The sequence below is a fragment of the Schistocerca americana genome, chromosome X (genome assembly GCF_021461395.2).
Source record: "Schistocerca americana isolate TAMUIC-IGC-003095 chromosome X, iqSchAmer2.1, whole genome shotgun sequence".
Lineage (NCBI taxonomy): Eukaryota > Metazoa > Arthropoda > Insecta > Orthoptera > Acrididae > Schistocerca > Schistocerca americana.
The window spans coordinates 86808662-86825967 of record NC_060130.1 but is presented as its reverse complement, the minus strand read 5'-3'; positions in this window follow the sequence as shown (position 1 = coordinate 86825967).

Below are 17306 nucleotides of genomic sequence, written 5' to 3'. Positions count from 1 at the left end.
CCTGTATTCGTCGTGGCATACTATCCACAAGTTCGTCAAGGCACTGTTGGTCCAGATTGTCCCACTCCTCAACGGCGATACGGCGTAGATCCCTCAGACTGGTTGGTGGGTCACATCCTCCATAAACAGCCATTTTCAATCTATCCCAGGCATGTTCGATAGGGTTTATGTCTGGAGAACATGCTGGCCACTCTAGTCGAGCGAAGTCGTTATCCTGAAGGAAGTCATTGACAAGATGTGCACGATGGGGGCGCAAATTGTCGTCCATGATAACGAATGCCTCGCCAATATGCTGCCGATTTGGTTGCACTATCGGTCGGAGGATGGGATTCTCGTATCGTACAGCCGTTATGGCCCCTTCCATGACCACCAGCGGCGTACGTCGGCCCCACATAATGCTACCCCAAAACAGCAGGCTGCACTCGCTGGGCAGTGTGTCTAAGGCGTTCAGCCTGACCGGGTTGCCTCCAAACACGTCTCCGACGATTGGTTGGTTCATGATATATGCGACACTTATCGGTGAAGAGAACGTGATGCCAATCCTGAGCGCTCCATTCGGCATGTTGTTGGACCCATCTGTAACCCGCTATATGCTATCGTGCCTGTACTGCGCACAGTTTGATACGTAACACGACACCCTGTGGCTGCACGAAAAGCATTATTCAACTTGGTGGCGTTGCTGTCAGTGTTCCTCCGAGCCATAATCCGTGGGTAGCGGTCATCCACTGCAGTTGTAGCCCTTGGACGGACTGAGTGAGGCATGTCATCGACAGTTCCTGTCTCTCTGTATCTCCTCCATGTCCGAACAACATCGCTTTGGTTCACTCCGGGACGCCCGGACACCTTCCTTGTTGAGAGCTCTTCCTGAAACAAAGTAACAATGCGGACGCGATCGAACCGCGGTATTGACCGTCTAGGCATGGTTGAACTACAGACAACACGAGCCGTGTACCTCCTTCCTGGTGGAATAACTGGAACTCTTCGCTGTTGGAACCCCTCTGTCTAACAGACGCTGCTGATGCATTGTTGTTTACATCTTTGGGCGGGTTTAGTGACATCTCTGAACAGTCAAAGGGACTGTGTCTGTGCTACTATATCCACAGTCAACGTCTGTCTTCAGGAGTTCTGGGAACCGGGGCTATGCAAAACTTTTTTTGAAGTGTGTATAATGTAGGCTTCCACGGCCTGTGTTTACATCAGTTGAAACTACCGGGCTGAGACACCATGGTTGGTATATAGAATTATTCCCTGACGTTTTGTTTCGGGCTGCGGGAAACATCGTAGGAAATAAAACGGAAAATGTAGCAGAGGTTCGAGGACGTTCCTAATTTATAGGTCAGCATAGAGAGCGCCACCATTTGTCGCGTGAAGATGATTCTGCGATTATCCCTGAGTGGCGCTAACCGTTCTGGATTAATGTAATCGCTCGTCATTCTGTTGGTGCAAATCGACACTCATATTTTGTCTGTCTTAATATCATCTTCTTCTCTGTGAAAATTATTACCTCGTTTGTAAATATCTGCGCCCTCTCTACATGTGTGCAGCGATAATACGTCGTGTTAGCTGAAACACTCGTCTTAGCGAATTTTATTTCGAGGTTTCCACCTCGGGAGACATGTTCTGCTACGGCCTGTATGTGGCAGTTCCTTTCGTGTTCGGCTAAGCGAGTATTAATATTTCCTTTTGTGGCGCCAGTATATACAGCCCCACAAGTACACTGCTTCAAATGGTTCAAATGGCTCTGAGCACTATGGGACTTTACATCTGAGGTCATCAGTCCTCTAGACTTAGAACTACTTAAATCTAACTAACCTAAGGACATCACACACATCCATGCCCGAGGCAGGGTTCGAACCTGTGACCGTAGCAGCAGCGTGGATCTGGACTGAAGCACCTAGAACCGCTCGGCCACTGCGGACGGCAGTATACTGCTATGCAAAACTTAAGGACGAGATAGATAAAGTAACATAACCTGCTAACAACGAATTAAACTGCACGAGCGTGCGGCCAGAGGTCTCCCAATCGAGCACAAAAAGCTGGACGTCACATGAAGTGATGTCTGCGTGATTATAGAGCCACATGGGACTGATCCGCAACACGAGGCAGTTGAAGGAGGGAAAAGGCAGTTTGTGGCAATCAGCTAGTTACGGTGCGCTGTGGTGGTGTTCTTCGTTAAACGTGGCCCGGAGACAACATTTGGATGACTTCACACTAGGAAGAATCATTGGGAAACCGGAAGGAGAACGATGTGTAGGGAGTGTAGCCCAGGAGTGTAGTACTGTATAGCTCACAGCATTGTTTCACGTGCCTGGGGGGTGTTTCGAACCAGAGGCACTGCAGCCTGATGGAGAGAAGACGGTCGACCACGCTCAACTGCAGCAGCAGATGACCGCTGCATTGTGCAAGGGACAAGAAGGGACGCACGTCAAACAGCGGGTGCAATTGCAACTACGACTGCAATGACGGAACCTCACACTCCACAGTGGCACGGCGAATACATGTGGTTTTTTCTTTATCCGACGACTAGTTCGTTGGGATCCGTTGACACTCGCACATCGGCGGTACCGTTTGCGATGGTGCCAAGAGCATACGGACAGAACGAACGACGAGTAGTCATTCTGGGCGTACTTTCATATAGTGAGAGCTGGAAACACGTAATGCACCCAGGAACATTAGCGAACACGAGCGTTTTGGTGGTAAAAGTGTTACAGTGTGGGAAGACATAATGTTCCACGACCTACAGATCTTTGAACTCTGTACTCTCACCGCCCTACATTAAGTGACACTCTACTCCTTCCCCATGTGCGTCTTTTGGAACGAGAAGATATTCGGCGAATGGGCTGAACTGCGCGTTCCCTCGACTTAAATACCATCGAGTATGTGTGGGATGCTTTGGGAAACGTACCGCAGTACGTGGTGTTACAGTCGGCGCACGAGCGATGGAATACAGTATCTCTGAGTTAGCGATGAACTGAGGATTCTCCCGTACGACCACTTTACGAGTGTACCGTGAATATCAGGAATCCGGTAAAACATCAAATCTCCGACATTGCTGCTGCCGGAAAAAGATCCTGCAAGGACGGGACCAACGACGACTGAAGAGAATCGTTCAACGTGACGGAAGTGCAACCATTCCTCAAATTGCTGGAGATTTCCGTGCTGGTCCATCAACAAGTGTCAGCGTGCGAACCATTCAACGAAACATCATCGATATGGGCTTTCGAAACCGAAGGCCCACTCGTGTACCCTTGATGACTGCACGACACAAAGCATTACACCTCGCCTGGTCCTGTCTACACCGACATTGGACTGTTGATGACTGGAAACATGATGCCTGATCGGACGAGTCTTGTTTCAAAAGTGTATCGAGCGGATGGAGGCGTACATGTATGGAGAGAACCTCACGAATCCATGGACCTTGCAGGAGAAGACTATTCAAGCTGGTGGAGGCTCTGTAATGGTGTGGGACGCGTGCAGTTGTAGTGATATGGGACCGCTGATACGTCTAGATATGACTCTGAAAGATGACACGTACGTAAGCATCATTTCTGATCAGCTGCATCCATTCATGCCTAGTGTGCATTCCAAAGGACTTAGGCAATTCCAGCAGGATAATGCGACACGTCCAGAATTGCTAAAGAGAGGCTCCGGGAACACTCTTCTAAGTTTATACACATTCGCTGGCCACCAAAATCCACAGAAATGAACATTATTGAGCGTATCTGGGATGCCTTGCAACGTTGTGTGCTGTCCTTAGGTTAGTTAGGTTTAAGTAGTTCTAAGTTCTAGGGGACTGATGACCATAGATGTTAAGTCCCATAGTGCTCAGAGACATTTGAACCATTTTGAACCTTGCAACGTGCTGTTCAGAAGACATCCCCACCCCCTCGTACTCTTACGGATTTATGGATAGCCCTGCAAGATTCGTGGTGTCAGTTCCCTCCAGCACTACTTCAGACATTAGTGGAGGCCATGCCACGTAGTGTTGCGGCACATCTGCGTGCTCGCGAGGGCCCTACACGATATTAGGCAGATGTACCAGTTTCTTTGGCTCTTCAGTTTAATTACAACCAACAAAGAAACACATGACGTTGCACAATACAACACAAAACGTAAGTACAGAATGAAACGTGTTATTTCGATTACTCTTCAGACGACATCGCGTCAAGGCATAAAAGGTGTATATGCAGCCCAACCTGCAGAATCACATCTTTCAGAATAATGTAGTTTTTAAGTGAGAAGTCACAACAAAATAAAATGTTCATGTGTATAATAGAAAAACCGACCAAAAATTTTGTATAATACTTTAAAGAAATAAACGAGCCGCATTGAAGATGACACATAGGTTTCGAAACATATTGGGTAGGTCACAAAAACAAAAACACTGTGTTTTGCATAAGACGGAATTTTAAAAAAAATTATTAACAAACAGATACCACTAGCAAATAATATCTGAATTAATTCCGATACCAAAGACTGTGGAGCTTAGGAAAGTGTGTAGGATTGCAGCCTAACAAGCGACTTTTAACGCGGTCGATGCATCTGGGTCTCGTCTTTATCGTTCCTGCTAATGAATTCACCGAGTGAGCCGCCCGCATAGCTGAAGTAAGGCGCGCAGGATTGTGGATGCCGACATCGGCAGGTGTGCCACACCCGCATCCAATGCGGGAGACGGACTGCCGACCTCGGCTTGGCACTTGTTCAAAATGACAGACTACATCCCACCTCTGCCTAACAACTTCAACAAATACAGGGAATGAAAACAATATGGAAACGCCATAAACACAACACATTAACACGCCTAATCGCCTAATAGGGTGGCGTTCGTAGCCGGCCGGTGTGGCGGTGCGGTTCTAGGCGCTTCAGTTTGGAACCGCGTGACCGCTACGGTCGCAGGTTCGAATCCTGCCTCGGGCATGGATGTGTGTGATGTCCTTAGATTAGTTAGGTTTAAGTAGTTCTAAGTTCTAGGGGACTGATGACCACAGATGTTAAGTCCCATAGTGCTCAGAGCCATTTGAACCATTTGGCGTTCGAAGCTTCAGTAGTTTCTGAATGGATAAATACAGGTCGTAAATGGTTTTCGAGGGAGTATTATACCATTCTTCCTGCAAAATAGGGACAAGTTCAGATAACGATGACGGAGGTGTATAACTATTACGCACCTTTCTCCCCAAAGTAACCCACAAAGCCTCTGTGATAGCTAGAGGGGATGCAACAAGTTGAAATGGTTCAAATGGCTCTGAGCACTATGGGACTTAACTTCTGAGGTCATCAGCCCCCTACAACGTGGAACTACTTAAACCTAACTAACCTAAGGACATCACACTCATCCATGCCTGAGGCAGGATTCGAACCTGCGACCGTAGCGGTCACGCGGTACCAAACTGTAGCGGCTAGAACCCGGCCGGCGATGCGACAAGCCATCCTAGTACTCACAGAAACGAGACCTGGATGATGTGAGCTCTCTGTCGTTTTGGAACACAGCATCACCATTTGGGAACAAACATTGTACCACGGGATCGACCTAATCAGCTAAAATGGTCACACTATCCCTGCCAGTAGTGCGCCCGAGCAGAGTAACAATGGGGCCCAGTCACGACATCAGATCATCACCCAACACCCCCTTCCCCACTCCCGCCCACACAATGTTTCACTCTTTGGATGTAAGCTCGGCGAGAAGCTGGAAACAGCGTGAAACGTGACCCATCCGATGAAATGACTTTCTTCTATTGCTCCACAGTCCAGCTTTCATGGCGTCAGGATCATGTTTCCATGCCACGGGCATTTGCGTAACTCATGAATGGTTTTGGAACTCCGGCTCGTCGTGCAGTTCCCTGTTTCTGGAGCTCCCTTCGTGTGGTTTTGGTGCTCACAGGATTTGCAATCGCGACATTCAGTTCTGCAGAGAACTTTGCACCTGTTGTCCTTTTATTTTCCATTACAATTCTCTTCCACGACCGTTTGTCACTATTGCTGGACAAACACGTTCGTCCGCGTTTTCCGGTATCCCTGTGTGCTGTATTAAACTTAGTTACGTTGCCTCTTGAAACACCAAACTCTTCGGCTACCTTGATTACGGAAGCACCCACCATACGAACACCAACAATGTTGTGGTTGACAAGAGAGCCAACACCGTTTTACTAAAGGAGACCGAAATGCACGCGTTTTAGCTCACGCAGGCTGGCGTGAGGTCTGGAACATAACAAGGAAATTAGAATTTAGAAAAATGGACGTAGCTGGTGGAATACTTAACTTTAATCCATTAATGATGAACGTCGGTTTTGACGGTACATGATTCACAATATCAATAATAACTATTAATGGCGCCTTGCTAGGTCGTAGCAAATGACGTAGCTGAAGGCTATGCTAAACTATCGTCTCGGCAAATGAGAACGTAAGTAGGCAGTGAACCATCGCTAGCAAAGTCGGCTGTACAACTGGGGCGAGTGCTAGGAAGTCTCTCTAGACTTTCCGTGTGGCGGCGCTCGGTCTGCAATCACTAATAGTGGCGACACGCGGGTCCGACGTATACTAACGGACCGCGGCCGATTTAAAGGCTACCACCTAGCAAGTGTGGTGTCTGGCGGTGACACCACGTTCTTCCCCCGCAAATCGGCGTACGGTCGTGGCATTAGGCTTCCGCCCGCCGTGGGGAGGACCCCATTTTGACGTATAAGACGAGGTGGGGAGCCTAACAGCAGGCGAGGCTGTGCCACCCGCACCCTGCAATTCGGACCGCGGGGAGCCAGGAAACGCCTGAAAACCTGCTCCAGGGTGCACGCCAACATGCGGTGTATGCGCCCGCATAGAGACAGGAGGGGCCGAAGCGTCACCTCCATCGGGCCGGGGCACCCGACGGGCGAAGACGACATATGGTCCGGAGTGGGCAAGAGTTCCACGTCGGAGGACAACTGGTCACGGGAAGCGATCGGCGGCGCGTGACCCACGGAGGCGCCCGGTGGTTGCAGCGATGCGTCCACTGCGGGCGTCGCCAGCAGGAGAACAGGCGGCGGCGGCGGCGCGTCGTAATGGGGCAAAATGGAAGGCAGCGTCGGTAACACCTGGGGCTGATGCGAGCCAGTAGATGGGTCCCCAGGGCGCTGACCGGACGGCACCGTCGCTGAAAACGGAGGGCGAGCGGCAGATCCCGTGTAACGACAGAGGCGCACCTGGTTGAGATGCCGACGCACCTCACCAGAGGCCCCCAAAACCAGATACATAGAGCGTCCAAGGCAGCGAAGAATGCGCCCTGCGAGCCAACGCCGTGAACCGCGGTAGTGGCGGTAGTAGACAACGTCGCCTGGGGCAAAAGCAGGTGTCTGCCGCTGCACAGGAACCTGATGCGGCGGATGTAGCTAAGACATCAAGGTTCGATGAGGGCGACCGTGGAGCAACTCAGCCGGCGAGCGACCATCTCTGGACTGAGAGCACTACGAGGACAAAAAGAGCAATAACGCGTCCTCCCAAGAATGCGACTCTTTTAACTTCAACATCTGTGACTTGAAAGTCCTGACCAATCGTTCAGCGGCACCATTTGACTGTGGCGAAAACGGCGCGGACGTCAGATGATGAATACCATTGGCCTTGCAGAATGACTGAAATTCTGCGGACATGAATTGTGGGCCATTTTCGGAAACAATAGTCTGTGGAAGACCTTCAATGCAAAAGATAGCAGACAACGCTTCGATGGCGGCAGATGACGTCGTGGAAGACATCCGGACAACAAAAGGAAAATTACTGAATGAATCTACTACAACCAACCATCGGGAATTCCTGAATGGACCAGCAAAATCGGTGTGTAAGCATTGCCAAGAGGAAGTGGCTTTTGGCCATGCAAAGAATTTCCGCGGTGGTGCTGATTGTTGTTCGGTACACACCATGCAAGAAGACCACATATTGGTAATCGCGGCATCGATTCCGAACCAAGTACAGCGTCGACGAGCAAGTTGTTTCGTTCTCACCATACCCCTATGTCCTTGGTGGAGAAGCTGTAAGACAGAGGACTGTAACGAACGTGGGACCACGACCCTGGACTGATCATTATCAGAACGCAACAGCAAAACACCACATCGAACAAAAAGTCCCTCCTTGTGAGCAAAAAATCGGCGAACCAACAGGTCCCCGACCCGTGACTTTGACAAGGGCAATTGCCTAACAACAAAACGCAGAACGGTAGCAAGGACAGGGTCGGCAGCTGTGGCTGTAGCTACACGACGAAAATCAATCGGAAGCGATTCGACCACGTCATCAGTATCCGCATCAATGAACATGCAAGCAAATTCGGAGGAATCGAATGCCCTATCCTCAGCAACAGGCAAACGGGACAACGCATCGGCGTTTCCGTGCTTACCAGTGGACCGATACAAGATATCGTACCGGTACTGCGAGAGGAAAATAGACCAGCGAATGAATTTCACGCTGTACGTGGAGGTACAGGCTTGTTCGGATGAAAAAACGATGTCAAAGGTTTGTTGTCTGTGATGATGGTAAAGTGACGACCATACAAGAAATCATGAAACTTCGTAACACCAAATACGAGAGCCAATGCTTCTTTCTCGATCTGTGAATAATTTCTTTGCGCAGACGAGAGCAATTTGGATGTAAAGGCAATAGGGCGATCGTGCGAACCATCTTTGTGCGCAAGCACAGCACCGATCCCGAAATCTGATGCATCCACCATCAACAAAAGGGGCTTCTGGGGATCGAATGGCGTAAGGCAAGTATTGGAAAGCAACGCCGATTTCAACTGGCGAAAGGCGCGTTCGCATTCCGTCGTCCAGACGAACGGAACACCTTTACGGCGTAAGCGATGAAGCGGAGCTGAAATGGAAGAGGCATGTGGCACATATCTGTTATAGTAATTTATTTTTCCCAGCACACTCTGCAGCTGCTTCAAATTCTGCGGCGAAGGCAAGTCTTGTATGGCATGGAGGTGCTCGGGACTGGGTATATGCCTTGGGCATTGAGTACATGTCCCAGGTAGGCCAAGTCACGAGCAAAAAACACACATTTGTCCTTCTGCAAGCGAAGACCATTTTGTCGCAAGACCTGAAATAATGTTCTGAGATTGGCTAAATGTTCTTCTTCCGTCTTTCTGGAGATCACAATATCGTCCAGATAGTTTGCTGCAGTAGGGACCGACGCACAAACAGTTTGTAGATATTGCTGAAACAATGCAGGGGCGGATGCACACCCGAATGGCAGTCGTTTGAATCGATACAAACCAAGATGCGTGTTAACCACCAAAATGCGCTGGGATTCGTCGTCCACTGGTATTTGCAAGTACGCATCTGCTAGGTCCAACTTCGAAAAATATTTACCCGGGCACAGTTTGTCAAAAAGATCTTCTGGACGGGGTAAAGGAAAACTTGCAGTCACTAGTTGTGGATTCACTGTTGCCTTGAAGTCCACACAAAGTCTCAATTTTCTGGAAGGTTTTGGCAAAATTACTAAGGGTGATGCCCAGCGAGAAGCCTGCACACGTTCAATTACACCTTGTGATTCCAAATCGTGTAATGTTTCTGCGACCTCATCACGCAATGCATGGGGAACATTGCCCGCTCTGAAAAATTTCGGTTGCGCGTTTACTTTCAGTTCCAAATGTGCTTTATAGTTCTTAGCGCAACCGAGGCCCGGTGCAAAAATGTCTGCAACTTCTTCACATAGACGAGAAACACTGTCGGAAGGCACAGTCTGGTTCACTGATAGGACCTGATTTACTATAGACAAGTTAAACAACTGAAATAAATCTAAACCAAACAAGTTCACTGCAGAAGAAGAACGAAGGACGTAAAATGACACAAGTTTTGTTTGTCTCTTGTATGTTGCTAGAAGGCTGCACTGTCCTAACACAGGGATCTCTTGACCTGAATAGCTAGTTAACTTAACAGTTGCGGCACGCAACGGAGGTGTAACCAGCAGTTTGTAAGTGTCTTGATTGATCAGTGAAACTGCAGCCCCGGTATCGAGCTGGAAAGGTATCACTTTGCCGTTAATGTCCTAGTCCACAATAAGTTAATTGTCCTGCTGACGACAAGAGCGACTGTCTCATGCAATGTGAACTGACACTGATACAAAATCACTTGTGACTTGACGGGATTTCCGGCGAAGTCGACGCTCATTATTTGTGGGACGAACACAGTCACTGTTAGAGAGAGTGGCACTGGGTGGAGTGGAATGAACTACATGAATATCCATGCACGAAGTTTCGCGAGCCTGAGTATCCTTGGTTCGATTCTGATTCCGGCTCGAAGCAAAGGGCCTGGAATGGTTGTGAGTTTCCGATCACACGGGTGGCGAAGTTTCAAATGATTCCTGAGCAAAGTCAAGTGTGTCCTGCCGATCCAATATGTCTATCACTTGCTGAAGGGAGGGGTTGACTAGTTTCAAAATCTGTTCACTTATACGAACATCAGAAACGTTCTGTGCAATTGCATCACGTACCATAGTATCTGAATAAGGGAGTCCACATTGACACTCAAAAGCACAATCGCTAGTAAGGCCTTGCAAGGTTACAACCCACTCCCGATTAGTCTGACCTGCCGTACGTTTTGTACGAAAGAAGGTATACCTTTTCGCAAACTACATTGACTGATTCTTTTGAAATATGCATCTAATGCAGACAAAATTTCTTCGTAGGACAGAGTTGCTACGTCGCGTCGGGGAAATAATTTGACTATCACACGGCACGTTTGTGCGCCGACCGAAGACAACAAAAATGGCTGCCGCTCGTTACCTTGAATTCCGTAGGCGGCGAGATGGAATCCAAATTGGCGTGACCACTCCGTCCAGCTTTCCAGTGTAGCATCAAAAGGTCGAAAAGTTGGTGCAACAGCGTGTTGTGGCTGCGTTAGCGGTGGAGCAGCTGCTGCCGCATCGTTTTGCATCGCACGTTGACCCTGGACGAGCTGTCCAAGGGCATCCAGTAAGGCCTGCGTCTGCTGATTCTGTAAGCGATAAAATTCGGACAGTACATCTGGAGATGGTGGCGAAGCCGTTACACAAGTGAATCAGGGCAATATCGATAAGAACGCGGTTTTGCCTCGTCGCCAATGTTGTAGTTGACAAGAGAGCCAACACCGTTTTACTAAAGGTGGCCGAAATGCACGCGTTTTAGCTCACGCAGGCTGGCGTGAGGTCTGGGACATGACAAGGAAATTAGAATTTAGAAAAATGGACGTAGCTGGTGGAATACTTAACTTTAATCCATTAATGATGAACGTCTGTTTTGACGGTACATGACTCACAATATCAATAGTAACTATTAATGGCGCCTTGCTAGGTCGTAGCAAATGACGTAGCTGAAGGCTATGCTAAACTATCGTCTCGGCAAATGAGAACGTAAGTAGGCAGTGAACCATCGCTAGCAAAGTCGGCTGTACAACTGGGGCGAGTGCTAGGAAGTCTCTCTAGACTTGCCGTGTGGCGGCGCTCGGTCTGCAATCACTGATAGTGGCAACACGCGGGTCCGACGTATACTAACGGACCGCGGCCGATTTAAAGGCTACCAACTAGCAAGTGTGGTGTCTGGCGGTGACACCACAACCAATGTACCCACATTTGAAATCACGTAGCTCCGACATAAGGCGCTCATAAATACACGGAATAGTGTTCTTACCACGACTGACACTTGCAACGTCTTGAGTACATTGCACGACTGCCGTTTGTGGTCAAATGCAACAGTGCAGCCTGCAGATTTGTTTAGAATCTGCATTTGTCACAGTGTTCCCAACTTCTGTCCAACCCCTGTAAATAATTGGAACATACGTACACACACAGCAAAGTTTCCACTGTTCAGACAGACTTCCACTTAGGACATGACGTTTGTGGCGACAGTAAGGAGCCGCCGGATAAGGAATTAAAAATAGCTTCCAAATCTTGGGTGGATGATGCCCTAGCATTGGAGGATGCTGTATCTATTCAGGATTTTCTCTCATAAGAAAATGTACAGTACAGACATGCATTAGTATTCAGAAGTGAACTGGAACAAATGAGAAATATTGTAACTCCGCCTGTACAGGATGATCCTTATTATAGTTTAAAAACCCTGAAGCGACATAGATGACGAATAAATAGACGATTAAATATAAGACAGACGGGGCCGCAGCTGTCGGGAAATATCCCAAAAGTGGATGACAAATGTTTAACACATGAAGTCACAAGGTGATGTACTTCGCTGCACATGCTGCAGTTTGGCATGTCGTGAAGGGACAACTGAGCGATGTAATATTCGCATTAAGTAAACGCTGCGATTTTCGTACCGTTTTTGTAAGTGTGACCAGTTGTAAACGTAAAAGTCACAAAATTAATGTCCTCGCTGCAAGCCAACCAGAAGCTTTCCTTATTTTTGGGTTTCTTTCCTTTTTGTACCTTCTATTTGTGTTTACGGACTTCATTTAGTAAACAAAAATGTAGGTCATTTACCGGTAGCGACGCCAATCGGAAGCTGTTGTGGGTTGGCAGGAGAACCAACACCGTGTTACTAGAGGAAGCCGAAAGGCACGCGTTTTAGCTCACGCAGGCCGGCGTGAGGTCTGGAACAGGACAAGGAAATTAGAATTTAGAAAAAACGGACGTAGCTAGTGGAATACTTAACTTTAATCCATTAATGGTGAACGTCGCTCTGGACGGTACATTATTCACAGTATCAATAGTAACTGGTAATGGCGCCTTGCTAGGTCGTAGCAAATGACGTAGCTGAAGGCCATGCTAACTATCGTCTCGGCAAATGAGAGCGTATTTTGTCAGTGAACCATCGCTAGCAAAGTCGGTTGTACAACTGGGGCGAGTGATAGGAAGTCTCTCTAGACCTGCCGTGTGGCGGCGCTCGGTCTGCAATCACTGATAGTGGCGACACGCGGGTCCGACGTATACTAACGGACCGCGACCGATTTAAAGGCTACCACCTAGCAAGTGTGGTGTCTGGCGGTGACACCACATTCCTCCCCCGCTAATCGGCGTACGGTTGTGCCATAAGGCTCCCGCCCGCCGTGGGGAGGACCCCATGTTGACTTATGCGACGAGGTGGGGAGCCTAACAACAGGCGAGGCTGTGCCACCCGCACACTGCCATTCGGACCGCGGGGAGCTAGGAAACGCCTGAAAACCTGCTACAGGGTGCACGCCAACATGCGGTGTATGCGCCCGCATAGAGACAGGAGGGGCCGAAGCGTCACCTCCATCGGGCCGGGGCACCCGACGGGCGAAGACGACATATGGTCCGGAGTGGGCAAGAGTTCCACGTCGGAGGACAACTGGTCACGGGAGGCGATCGGCGGCGCGTGACCCACGGAGGCGCCCGGTGGTTGCAGCGATGCGTCCACTGCGGGCGTCGCCAGCAGGAGAACAGGCGGCGGCGGCGGCGCGTCGTAATGGGGCAAAATGGAAGGCAGCGTCGGTAACACCTGGGGCCGAGGCGAGCCAGTATATGGGTCCCCAGGGCGCTGACTGGACGACACCGTCGCTGAAAGCAGACGGGGAGTGGCAGATCCCGTGCGACGACAGAGGCGCAGCTGATTGAGATGCCGACGCACCTCACCAGAGGCCCCCAAAACCAGATACATAGCGCGGCCGAGGCAGCGAAGAATGCGCCCTTCGAGCCAACGCCGTGAACCTCGATAGTGGCGGTAGTAGACAACGTCGCCTGGGGCAAAAGCAGGTGTCTGCCACTGCACAGGAACCTGATGCGGCGTATGTAGCAAAGACATCAAGGTTCGATGAGGGCGACCGTGGAGCAACTCAGTCGGCGAGCGACCATCACGGGGCTGAGAGCGATACGAGGACAAAAAGAGCAATAACGCGTCCTCCCGGGAATGCGACTCTTTCAACTTCAACATCTGTGACTTGAAAGTCCTGACCAATCGTTCAGCGGCACCATTAATGGTGAACGTCGCTCTGGATGGTACACTACTCACAGTATCAATAGTAACTGGTAATGGCGCCTTGCTAGGACGTACCAAATGACGTAGCTGAAGGCTATGCTAACTATCGACTCGGCAAATGAGAGCGTATTTGTCAGTGACCCATCGCTAGCAAAGGCGGTTGTACAACTGAGGCGAGTGCTAGGAAGTCTCTCTAGACCTTCCATGTGGCGGCGCTCGGTCTGCAATCACTGATAGTGGCGACACGCGGGTCCGACGTATACTAATGGACTGCGGCCGATTTAAAGGCTACCACCTAGCAAGTGTGGTGTCTGGCGCTGACACCACAGAATCTTATGCTCATTTACACTCCTGGAAATTGAAATAAGAACACCGTGAATTCATTGTCCCAGGAAGGGGAAACTTTATTGACACATTCCTGGGGTCAGATACATCACATGATCACACTGACAGAACCACAGGCACATAGACACAGGCAACAGAGCATGCACAATGTCGGCACTAGTACAGTGTATATCCACCTTTCGCAGCAATGCAGGCTGCTATTCTCCCATGGAGACGATCGTAGAGATGCTGGATGTAGTCCTGTGGAACGGCTTGCCATGCCATTTCCACCTGGCGCCTCAGTTGGACCAGCGTTCGTGCTGGACGTGCAGACCGCGTGAGACGACGCTTCATCCAGTCCCAAACATGCTCAATGGGGGACAGATCCGGAGATCTTGCTGGCCAGGGTAGTTGACTTACACCTTCTAGAGCACGTTGGGTGGCACGGGATACATGCGGACGTGCATTGTCCTGTTGGAACAGCAAGTTCCCTTGCCGGTCTAGGAATGGTAGAACGATGGGTTCGATGACGGTTTGGATGTACCGTGCACTATTCAGTGTCCCCTCGACGATCACCAGTGGTGTACGGCCAGTGTAGGAGATCGCTCCCCACACCATGATGCCGGGTGTTGGCCCTGTGTGCCTCGGTCGTATGCAGTCCTGATTGTGGCGCTCACCTGCACGGCGCCAAACACGCATACGACCATCATTGGCACCAAGGCAGAAGCGACTCTCATCGCTGAAGACGACACGTCTCCATTCGTCCCTCCATTCACGCCTGTCGCGACACCACTGGAGGCGGGCTGCACGATGTTGGGGCGTGAGCGGAAGACGGCCTAACGGTGTGCGGGACTGTAGCCCAGCTTCATGGAGACGGTTTGGAATGGTCCTCGCCGATACCCCAGGAGCAACAGTGTCCCTAATTTGCTGGGAAGTGGCGGTGCGGTCCCCTACGGCACTGCATAGGATCCTACGGTCTTGGCGTGCATCCGTGCGTCGCTGCGGTCCGGTCCCAGGTCGACGGGCACGTGCACCTTCCGCCGACCACTGGCGACAACATCGATGTACTGTGGAGACCTCACGCCCCACGTGTTGAGCAATTCGGCGGTACGTCCACCCGGCCTCCCGCATGCCCACTATACGCCCTCGCTCAAAGTCCGTCAACTGCACATACGGTTCACGTCCACGCTGTCGCGGCATGCTACCAGTGTTAAAGACTGCGATGGAGCTCCGTATGCCACGGCAAACTGGCTGACACTGACGGCGGCGGTGCACAAATGCTGCGCAGCTAGCGCCATTCGACGGCCAACACAGCGGTTCCTGGTGTGTCCGCTGTGCCGTGCGTGTGATCATTGCTTGTACAGCCCTCTCGCAGTGTCCGAAGCAAGTATGGTGGGTCTGACACACCGGTGTCAATGTGTTCTTTTTTCCATTTCCAGGAGTGTATTTGTGGCGCAATACGGTAGGTTTTTGCTGTACTGTACTCTGCAATATACCAGCGGAGAACGCGAGGCAGGTAAATAAAGTAATAAATCTTACCTCAATGTACGTACACATTACTGTCTAACGCAGCAAAAAAAATACTACCTCGCAGAGGTAAGGCCTGAACCGCGAGCCCCATCCGCTAAAGTCGCGCACATAGACCAAGAGTCATACCAACTGAATATGTGAAGTGGGATGATTAGGTGTGACAGACCGACAGGCTCAAAAATTGGTTCAAATGGTTCTGAGCACTATGGGACTTAACATCTGAGGTCATCAGTAGCCTAGAACTTAGAACTACTTAAAGCTAACTAACCTAAGGACATCACACACATCCATGACCGAGGCAGGATTCGAACCTGCGACTGTAGCGGTCGCGCGGTTCCAGACTGAAGCGCCTAGAACCACTCGTCCACTGCGGCCGGACGATAGGCTCAACCGCTGCACGTGCAACGAGGTACGTCACCTTGTGACGTCTTACTTTCAACATTTGTCATCCACTTTTGGGGTATTTCCCAACATTTGTGTCCCTATGTGTCTTATTGGCCAGAAGGCTTAAAATTCAAATCGGAAGTAATTGCTATAAAAAGTTTTATTGTTTTAATGGCTTCATTTGTGGCCTAAGATGATTTTCCTAGGTTTTCTCCCCTCGCAGAATCTTGCTTAAGTGGTGCGGGTAAAAACATACTCCGAAAAGTCGTACTTTTACGGTTTTATGGTTATATCTCGTGAAGGACTCACAATATTGGAAATGTGGTCCAGCTAAAACTTGTAAGGCATTAAATTCTGCATTGAATGAGATCAGGCACATATTTTTTCGACCACCCATTCCCCTACTAGTGCTCATCAAAGATGGCCAAGTCTTACGTATTTATGATAAATTTTCGTTTTAACTCACTAATTCACTAACTCACAAAAACTTACCCAGAATATACACTAATCGTCTACTATAGTCCAATTTTTTAGGTCTAACTCACTTAGTTGCATTAACAAAACGTCTATTTTCTAATAAATTACTTAGACAATTATGAAAAATGAATATCATTTGTTACCGCATTTAGTTATTATAAAAAAAAATTTCCACAAAAGGTGAATGTAAGAAAATAAATTTAATATCCTTTTTTATAAAAGGTGCATGTTAGAAGAAAAATCAATTCATTCTCACAAAGAATAATTAATATTAAAATTATGCTGGCTCACAAGTTCAGAGTATCTTTTTATAAGAAGTGAAAGTAAGAAAAAATTAATTCAATAAAACTGTAGAACAATCCTCACATTGTCCTTAATAAAGACTAAGTTCTTCATTTATTCGGCTGTTATTAAGTACTTAGGTGAGGGTGTTGATTGTTTTAGGCAAATGGCTTGCTCTCTTCACACACTTGCATTTTAATGACCTCAGGTAGTGCGCTCTCCTGATGGTCAACATTTGTGTGAAGTTTGATTGATGTAAGAGCGTACGAAAATCGTATATGTGTTACCGGCCAAACCCGATTTTAGGAAGAACTATTTTCAACTAGGTCAAACTCGTTCATCCTGTTACTGATAGGATAAAACAGTGTAGCCTAGGTCTAATCGGTTTATCCTAGTTAGGATAAACTGGTATGTCCTAGTCTGAACT